Here is a 10,125-nt window from a genome sequence, read left to right on the forward strand (position 1 = left end):
AAGTTGGCAAAAGATTTGCACAGGGTGTCTTAGTACTGTCTCCTTGTTACCTTAGTAAAATGAATATATAACTTATATTATTTTAATGGAAAAAGTGATTGACATGTATGCCCAAGATTATGATGGAGACCCTAAATGAAATGTTGAAACCTTGAGGAAGGGGCAAGTTTGGAATATGTGTTTCTGAGTTGCAGGCGTAAGGATGATGATCTTGGATTTGAACCTGTGATTGTATCTGGAAGGCAGCTGAAAATTTAGGTATACAGCTCAGGAGAGAGAGTTTGTTTTACTTCTAATACTTAGCACAATGCTTTGGCACATTAATTGTTTATTGAATGAATATTTTCCAGACATGGTCATAACATAGATTTTTTGTTAAATCATATAAAAAACATAAAATCAAAAACTAAAATGTCCATTTGCTACCAGTTTTGCCGCCTACCACACAGACCCCTACAAGCTGGGGACCCTCTCTTAATCAATAATTCTTTCTGAGTACCAGTTCTGTACAAGGCACTGTGTGATTTACTTTGGGGAAACATACACTCCCTATAAACCTAGTAGAGAACGTAATCTGTAAGAGTTTTTATAGACAGTGATTGTAACATGAATTCAGAGATGGAAGTGATCACTGTGAACTAGGCCTAGGAAGGGTTCATCTGGCTTCTGTAGAAGAACTAGTGGGGTTTCAGCAACTAAGAAGGAAAGCAGTCCAGCCAAGTGGAGAAGCATGATGTGGCAGAGTGCTCTGAGCCTGGCCCTGGGAAGAACGTTCAGAGGCAAAAGATGAGAATGCACCTTTGAAGAAAGATTATGCAATTCTCTGTATTGAGAGGTATAATAACATAGTAACAAAGACTTTGGGTTGCAGTCAGATTGCCTAGATTTTTAATTCTGCCATTACTTTCTGTGTGACTTTGAGCTAGTTATAATCTTTCTGTGCCTTAGTTGCCTCATCTGTGAAATGGGGAAAATAATAGGACTCCTTCATAGGTTATTGTGAAAATTATATAAATTAATATGTATATTGGGCTTAGAATGGTGTCAAGCACACAGTTTAAGTGTTCATTCATTTTGGCTCTTTTCATTCTCTGTGGAGGAAATATAAAAAAAAAAAAAAAAAAAAAAAAACCTAGGAGCTAAACTGTCTGCATAATAATGTAAAATGCTGTCTTCCTAAAGGTCAAAATTACTTTTCTACAGATTATACCATTATTAATGTGGTTAGACATCTGTAAGAGATGGGAACACTGTTTTTCCCCCCTCTCCCTGGGCCACAGAGAATGTAGAGGACCTAAAATTGTACTCCAGGTATTTCTTTGGCAGCATTTTGCATCCTTAGAATTATTTTCTCAACTATTTGTAGTAATTTATTTTATATCTGTCTTGAAAACAGGAACTGTGTGTATTTGGTTCATCCCCAGTGCCTAGCACACTGCCTGGTACTTAATTGACACTCAGTATCTGTTCTCTGACTGAATGAGCCCACTTGCTGGAAAAAAGCCGGCCCTTGAAGTATGACTGCAGGTGTGGAGAAAAAGAGAGAGAGAGAGTGGGGAAGGGTGGGCGACTAAGGTCCAAGAGTATCAGTAGTGCAGTAGTTTCTCTAGCTATCCCTAAGCCTGGTGTAAAATTTTGCCAACTATTATACTGTAATCTGAATTTAGCTGTACTGTGTGGGATTAGATATGCAGCCTGGGAACATGCCTGGGACAAAATTGTCTCTGGAGAGCAGCAGCAGCCTGTGAATCCAACTTTGAAAGAGCAAGCTGTAACCAACTGAGGGTGAGGATTTTTCTGGGGTGAAAAATCAACCATCATAACAAGTGACAACAGAATGGTTTTCTGGAATTTGAGAGCATTCTTCAGAAATTCTGATAGTTACTTAAGGAGAGAAGGCTCACTGAATTATAATTTGGACATCCAAAAAAGGAACTTAGGCTGGAGACCAGAGAACTTGGAACTTTTAGGACCCATGAGCAAGAAAATAAATACAGAGGCATAGAAACACAAGGTGGTTTGGGAAGACATAAGGACACCTGACTAGTTGGAACTGAGGAGTTCTGTCCAAGGGTTCTGGGTAATAACACAGGGCAGACAGATGAATGGGGTCCTGGTTACCGAGGGCTATAGGTACAAAGCTAAGAAATTTAAATCTTTTAAGTAGATGATGTATAGGAGTCAAAAACTTTTGAGCAGGGTAGTAGCATCATAAAAGTGATATTCTGGAAAGATTAGACTGGGAGTGATAAATTGGGGTGAAGAAAGACCAAGGTCCAGAGATTAAATAGAAGACTAGAGTAATTGTCAAAGCACAAAATTGAGTAATCTGAGTTAATAGCAATGGAAACCTTTCTGGACATCATGAAGTATGTGACAATGGAGTGCTCATTAGGAAAAAATCAAATATGGCCCCCCAAATGGTTAGCTACTGGGTAAATTATGAAGTGTTGGCTATTTGAGGTACTAAGAACTGGGAAGTGGGAACTGTGGTAGGAAGCTGTGGTCAGAGAGGGGAAATCCCTCGTTCTGCCTTTCATCCCTATCCCAGCCCATGCTCAACCAACTTTGATCCTTACAGCTTTGAAAACCTAGGTCTGAAGTTTCTGAAAACTGACTGAAGGCTTCTCAGTCATCCAGTTAATCAGCAAGTATTGCTAAGAACTAATATCCTTCATTTTTCCACAAATATTTATTGATTACCTACTATGTATGTGCTGGGTGGGCACTTTCTAGGTACTGCAGATACAGTGATGAACATAAAAGACAAAAATGTCTATATTAGGGAGTTTACATTCTAGAGCCCATAACACTTATTAGGCACAGTGAAAGAAGAAAGAAATACCCAATTACTCTTAAGAAACTTGAAGTTTTGTTGGAGAATGAAACACTCATAATTTTTAATTTTTTTCAGTCTGACGGGTATGAAATGATATTTGTTATTTTAATTGTTCTGACTTTTTTATGAGGTAGAGTATTATTTTGCATATTTCCTCAAACATATATATTAATTCTAGTGGGCAGCTCCACAGTTGGGAACAACTGCTCTGCTCTCTACTTCTCTAGTTTAAAAAAAAAAGAGAGAGAAAGAATAGATGAAAACAAAAGAACAAAGGGAAGAATAAAAGACAGGGAAGTATGTTGTCTCTTACAGTAAAAGCTGCATTAATTAGCACTAAAAAGCCGCATTTAGAGACACATTTAGCAGTGTCCAACTGGCAAACTCTAGCAGCTGGTATACCTGATATCCTCTAATGTAAGTCTTCAATCTCCTGACTTGGCACAAATGTTAAAATTCATTGGGATAGGCAGGCTGAACTGGGTTTCAATAAGGTTGAAACTTATCATTCCTGTTTATCTTCTTTTTTCTGTGCCTGTAAAAAAAAAAATGTCACTAGGCTTTAACAAACACTAAGAATCTGTAAATTATTTTTCTTTTGTTACTAGAAAGGTGTGTCAGAGAAAGTAAGATAGAAACCACCTATGACAATATAAATTAACTTTTATTCAACCAAATTTTTGATCAGGTGTCACCTTTCATCCCTTTAACATGTTGTAAAATAAAACGCTTATTTTCCTTAAAACTACTTACTTCCTACATATAAAATAACTGCTTACTTCATACATATAAAATATAAAACTTAACCACTGAAGTTCTGAGGGAACCTAGAGAGATCAGAGTCAAGGATGATCCATAATGAAAGGCCTCCCTGAGAAGGGGGTTGAGGTACATTTTAAAAGAAAGGACATCCAGCAATCCCACTCCTGGGCATATATCCAGAGAAAACCATAATTCAGAAAGGTACATGCACCCCAATGTTCATTGCAGCACTATTTACAATAGCCAGGACACGGAAGCAACCTAAATATCCATTGACAGGTGAATGGATAAAGAAGATGTGGTACATATATACAGTGGAATCTTAGCCATAAAAAAGAATGAAATAATGCCATTTGCAGCAACATGGATGGACCTAGAGATTGTCATACTGAGCGAAGTAAGTTAGACTGAGAAAGACAAATATCATATGATATTGCTTATATGTGGAGTCTAAAAAAATGGTGCAAATGAACTTATTTACAAGCATCAGAGATGTAGAAAACAAACTTATGGTTGCCAAGGGAGAAAGAGTTTGGAGGGGTGGATAAATTGGGAGATTGGGATTGACGCATACATAGTACTATATATAAAATAGATAATTAATAAGAGCCTACTGTATGGCACAGGGAACTCTACCCAATACTCTGTAATGACCTATATGGGAAAAGAATCTAAAAAAAGGGTGGATATATGTATATGTATAACTGATTCACTTTGCTGTACAGCAGAAACTAACACAATATTGCAAATCAACTATATCCCAATAAAAATTTTAAAAAAGAAAGGACAATTATGGATTGGCTTAGGGGAGGAAAGATTTCTAAGCAGAGAAAATGTTTCAGTCTGTGGTATAGAGGTAGAAAGTATCAATACATGTGGGGTTACAAACTTCCTTGAATAGAGCAGCAGATATGCTTAGAAAAGTAGATTATTCACCTAATGTCCACTGTGTACCAGGCACAATGCTAAGCCTGTGAACACAGTGTAAACAAAACACAAAATTGCTGCTTCCAAAAAACATACAATCTAGTGACAAAAATATGGTAAAATACATAATTATAAATTATGGTTTTTCTAGGGAATAAATCAAGAGTAGTTAGTCTGAGAATGTTCTCAGGAAAAATACAGCATATGTGAAAGCCCTGGAATGGAAATGAGTTTAGTGTGTTCTAGGAATTGACAGAAGTCATCGTGAACAGAGCATAGCAGGCAAGAAAGAGTGACATGAGTTGAAATTGGGAAAATAGATCATGCATATCTTATAAGCCAATAAAATGAGTGTGGAATTTAACGGTAGTGCAATGGGAAACTACTATAAGTTTTGAAGCAAGGGAGTGATGTATATTTTCAAAAGATCAAAAGATCACCATGGCTATTGAATGGTAAATGGATTTGATAAGAGGTGGGGAAACTACCACCACAGTCTGATGAGAAATGAAGCAGTGTGAGCAAGGATGGTTTTGGTGAAGATGGAGTGTTATGGGCTGAACTGTGTCTTCCCCAAAGCTTATATGTTGATGTCCTAACCCTCAGTACCTCAGAATATGACTGTATTTGGAGATAAACCCTTTAAAGATCTAGTTAAGGTAAAATGAGGTCATATTGATGGGCCCTAATTCAATATGACTAGTATCCTTACAAGAAGAGAAGATTAGGACACAGACAGACACCAAATGAAGACCATGTAACGACTCCAGAAGAAGACAGCCATCTACAAGCCAAGGAGAGAAGCCTCAGAGGAAACCAACCCTGATGACACCTTGATGTTAGACTTCTAGCCTCCAGAACTGTGGCAAGATAAATTTCTGTTATTTAAGCCATACAGTCTGGAATACTTTGTTATGGCAGCCCTAGCAAACTAATATATGGAGGGAAGTGGATATATTCCAGATGTTATTCTGGACCCAGAACCAACATTACTTGCAGATGGATTGAACTGGGGGATGGGGAATGGGAATTGGAAAAGTCAAGGTTGACTCTCAAGTTCCTGGTTTTAGGACTTTTAGAAAAAAAATCTACTTAAAATACTTAACAAGAAACAATCTTTTGAAATAAAAGGGCTTGAATTCTAGAAAGATGGGAATAAATTAAATGGGATAATGTGTGGAGAAGTTTTTGTGTATGCAAATGTAAGTCATTGACTGTATCATAGCTGTTGTTAGTGTATGATACACACTAGGAATCTACTACAGTTTTGAGTAGGAGATCAAGGGTGAAAATGGCACTTGAGGGAAATGGGTTTCGAATCATAGAAAATTGATTGAAGCAGGAAAGCCCAAATAGAGCCTAGGATATCAGCCAGGAATGGGCTGCAGGAACTGAGGTGTGAGCTGAGAAGTGTCCGCTGTCTCTGGGAAAATCACAGGGACTGAAGATACTTCAGTAAACATTCAGTGAATGCACATTTGCATACATATACAGTGGACCCTTGAACAACACAGGTTTGAGCTGCTTGGGTCCACTCACACCCAGAAATCTTTCACTAAATACACACCATGGTATCTTACGATCTGAGATAAGTTGAATCCTCAGATGCAAAATCAAGGGACAAGTGTAAAGTTATATGTGGATTTTTGGACTGCCCCTACCCCTGCGTTGTTCAAGAGTCAACTGTAGACATTAAATAGCCGGAGGCCAGAAGGAAGATGTAACTAAACCACCTGCCATTTTCTATATAGGCAGTAAGCCCACCTAAAGTAATTTCCTTCAAACCTTCTTGGGGTCAGGATCCATGCCTCCCACAATGCTTTTTATAAAACTTAATAAGCATTGTAGATAGGATAAGTAATCTATTATATTTTGTCCTTTTAAAAAAGTAGTAGTATGGTGGGATATCTCGGGACCAGGAACTAGAAACTCTGGCTCTGTCACACAGAAGCTGTATGGCTTTGGGCAAGTCGTTTACCCAGTGCTAGCCAGTAGAACTTTCTGAGGTTAGGGGAATGTTCTATATCTGTTCTGTCTGTTACTGGAGCTGCTAACCACATGTGGAGCTACTGAGCACTTAAAACGTGGCTAGTGTGACCAAAGGAACTGAAATTTCTATTTAATATGCAGCTAGTGGCTACCATTTTGGACAGTGCAGAATAACTTCTCAAGACCATAAGTTCTTGTGTAAAAGAAGGGAGTTGGGCTAAGTGATTTCCTTTGCCCTTTAGTTCTAAAATGCTGTCATTCTAATTCAGCATAAAAAATTCATGTTCATGTTATAAGGGTTCAAATTTTGACTTCCTAAAACTATATTTCTAAAGAATAAATTATACCCTTTTACACAGTATGTAAATAATGACCTTCACAAATTTAAATCAAATGTGTATAAATGATGTTTGGGACACTATGTAGCATATATAGTATCTTAACAACTGAAGAAGAACATGGGGTACTTGGAGAAGAGTCAGAGGACTACAAGAGGAGAATAAAAGTGTTGAGAAACAAGACATTGAGTAAAGGTTAAGAAACTGGGATTGTTTAGAAAAAAAAGACTGTTAGGAGACTTAATAAATGTATTCAGGTATATGAAGAATTATTAGAGATGGTATCCAGATATTTTCCATTAGATAGAAAACTAGAAAATTAAAGAGGAAATAAGTTATAAACTAAGAGGCACTTTCAGAGTTTGGTATATCAAATTCTCAAAAGACATTTAGATTTTAATTGTCTTAAAACAATTTTGTGCCACATCGTTGAAGGTATGCATATGTCAAAGTAATAGTCACAAGATGTTAAAACTATAAACAAGTTGGAATCACTGCTTAACAGAGCTTTTAAAATAGGATTAGTGGTTAACTTTCAGGTAAGAATCAAGACATCACTTTCTGAGATCCTTTACAACATGAATATGTTACCAAATAAATAGATTTTTTCAATTCTCAAATACATATTATATACTAGATATAGATATTTCTAGAATAAATGATGAAGTTAAAGGGATACTTATCTATAAATAGTGAAACATAATGTTTACAAAACATCATATTTAATATTTATAAAATAAAAACAGAATGTGGAATATCATATAGAGTAGTGGTTCTCAAATGTTAATCACCTAACACTGGCTTGTTAAAACCCAGATTGCCGTTTACCTCCAGAGTTTCTGATTCAGTAGGTCTGGGTTATGGCCTAAGCATTTACATTTCTAACAAGTTTTCAGTGATGCTGATGCTGCTGATTTGGGGACCACACCTTGAGAACAATTGCTAGAGAATATATTTAGTATTTTTAGAAGACACCTTTCCATTTTCAGTATAATTCAGAAAAGTATAGTAAATGAGGAGACTAGTAACCTTTACGTTCAAGCATAGATGTGGAAAGTACAAGCCTGAATTTGATAACCTGTATTGCATACAGCACTGGAGAGGTGCTTTGGGGCCTCCATTACATGCCCCACTTAGTTCTGCCCAAAGTCTGAAGGGCTTCATACTCCAAAATTCTTCACAGCCAGATCTCAGACCAAACTTTAATTTCTCCCATATGGATAATTTTAGCTAGATTTTAGAAGAAAAAGAAATCTGATTTTAAATGATTTTTTTACTACAGTATATATGACTTTACATTAAAAAAAGGAGCCTATTAACCAAAATGTATCTATAGTGCTGAAATATGAAAAATATATATATAATATATTTTTTGAAAGGAGTGGTCCTTCTGTAATAGGCCTGACGTCCTCTAACACAAAACAGGATTGAGCAATTTACTCATGCCCCCAACCCTTTCTGGATGGTGTCATACCTTTGGCGTATTGTTTATTAGTTTAGGCAACCAGCTCACATGGATAGGAACCGGGAGTATAGTTGCTCATAAATATTTTTTCTGCTATCAGAGAAAAGTGTCCACTATACAACCAGTATCAGAAAAGCCCATTGAAATAAGTGAAAAGTTGGCATTATAAATTTTACAAAGAAATATTGTCACAGGCTGTGGCTTATCTCTTTTCTAACCCCAGCTCCCCAGCTCCCTACCCCAACTGATACTGTGTAACTAAACAGGGGTGAACATGATTTGGGTTTTTAAAATATTTACTTGCATATAGATGTCCATTTTTAAAGTGCCTTAAGATGGCCTGTTCTCTAAAATTGGTAAACAAATGACACTTTGTCTTTCTTATTTGCTTAGGCTTATCATAGCTGAAACCTAGGGGAAAAAACCTCAGTCTAATACCGCTTATTGTCACATACCTCAAAATAATGGATTCCGAATTAATGAAGTTCCCCAGGCGTTGCAGCATATACCCCTTAGCTGAGTATATAGCTTTGCAGTGACCTGCCTTTAAACACCTGTGTGCTAAATCCCTTTTCCAATTCTGCTTATATCTGTTCAATAATAAGATCAGTAATTTGTACTAGTTTTTGAATTTCTTTTTAAGAAGTGGGTAGCTTACAGCTCTAAAGTAGAGGTAGGGCTACAAGATTTGGGAATCCCTTCTATCCCCAACTACACTGAAACAGTGTTCAAAAGTAGCCAGGCTCCTGGTCATTATCATATCCACTTATTGTTCACAGTTGTTTCTTGCTATTGTACAAGAATCTCCTTCAAGCCAGAGACTTATCTCAAAATTATTGATTAGTGTCTAATGTGGAACATGCATAACAATGAACAAAGGCTGTGGTGATAAACATTTTATATTTGAGTATTTAGAACATGAATTAGAATAAAAGAATAATTTCAGGACTATGTTAATTCACAAATACACACAAACTATCTTCTAAATATTAAAGTGGAGAACTCTGAAATAATGTCTCTGAGTTGAATAATGAAGTACTGTCAGGCCAAGCAGAACTTTCTTCAGCAAGCTGTTCCTTAATTTCTCTTCATGCAATTATACCAAGTCAACTATATCTTGGGCCTTCTTAATCCTCATGATGCAATAATAAAAACTTATTCATACTTATTTAATTTTTGTTATTCTATGAAATAGGCACCATTATACCAATTACTACCAATGCCTGGCACATAATCAGCACTCTACAAGTACTTACACAAATGTTTCATCTCAATTTCATCCACTCCTATAGTTAGCAGACAGTAGGAAGATCCAGAAACAGAAGGGAATAAGCAGAAGCTTTGAGACTATTGAAGCCATGAGTGAACAGAAATCATGAGGAAGAGATGGAAGGAAAGAGTTCTCCAGTTTTAGACAAAAGAGAAGCTGAGTCCCAGTCCTGGGATGCTATGATAGGGAATTTACAAATAGACAGTGATGGATTCTGCAGGATTAAGACATCCCCACCAGTAAGGTTAGGGCTACAATGAACCCCGAGCAAGGTATAATGCTCCATGACGCCAAGCTCCAGGTGCTAGAGCTGTTTCTTTCTCCCTTTCTCCCTTAAGAATTCTCAAGTTAGACCCTCATTAACTGAGGTAACCTATGTCCCTTGCAGTATGAAAACCCCTAAAAAGTATATTGTCCAGTAAAATTTTCCCAAACATCTCCTCCTTTGGGACAAAAGACTTGGTCTCTTTACAGTTTGAATTTGACTTCCCCAAAATCAAGCCAGCTTTGTCCTTGACATTTAACACTAAGACTT

The sequence above is a fragment of the Mesoplodon mirus genome (assembly GCF_964341445.2).
Source record: "Mesoplodon mirus genome assembly, chromosome: 7".
Taxonomy (NCBI): Eukaryota; Metazoa; Chordata; class Mammalia; order Artiodactyla; family Ziphiidae; genus Mesoplodon; species Mesoplodon mirus.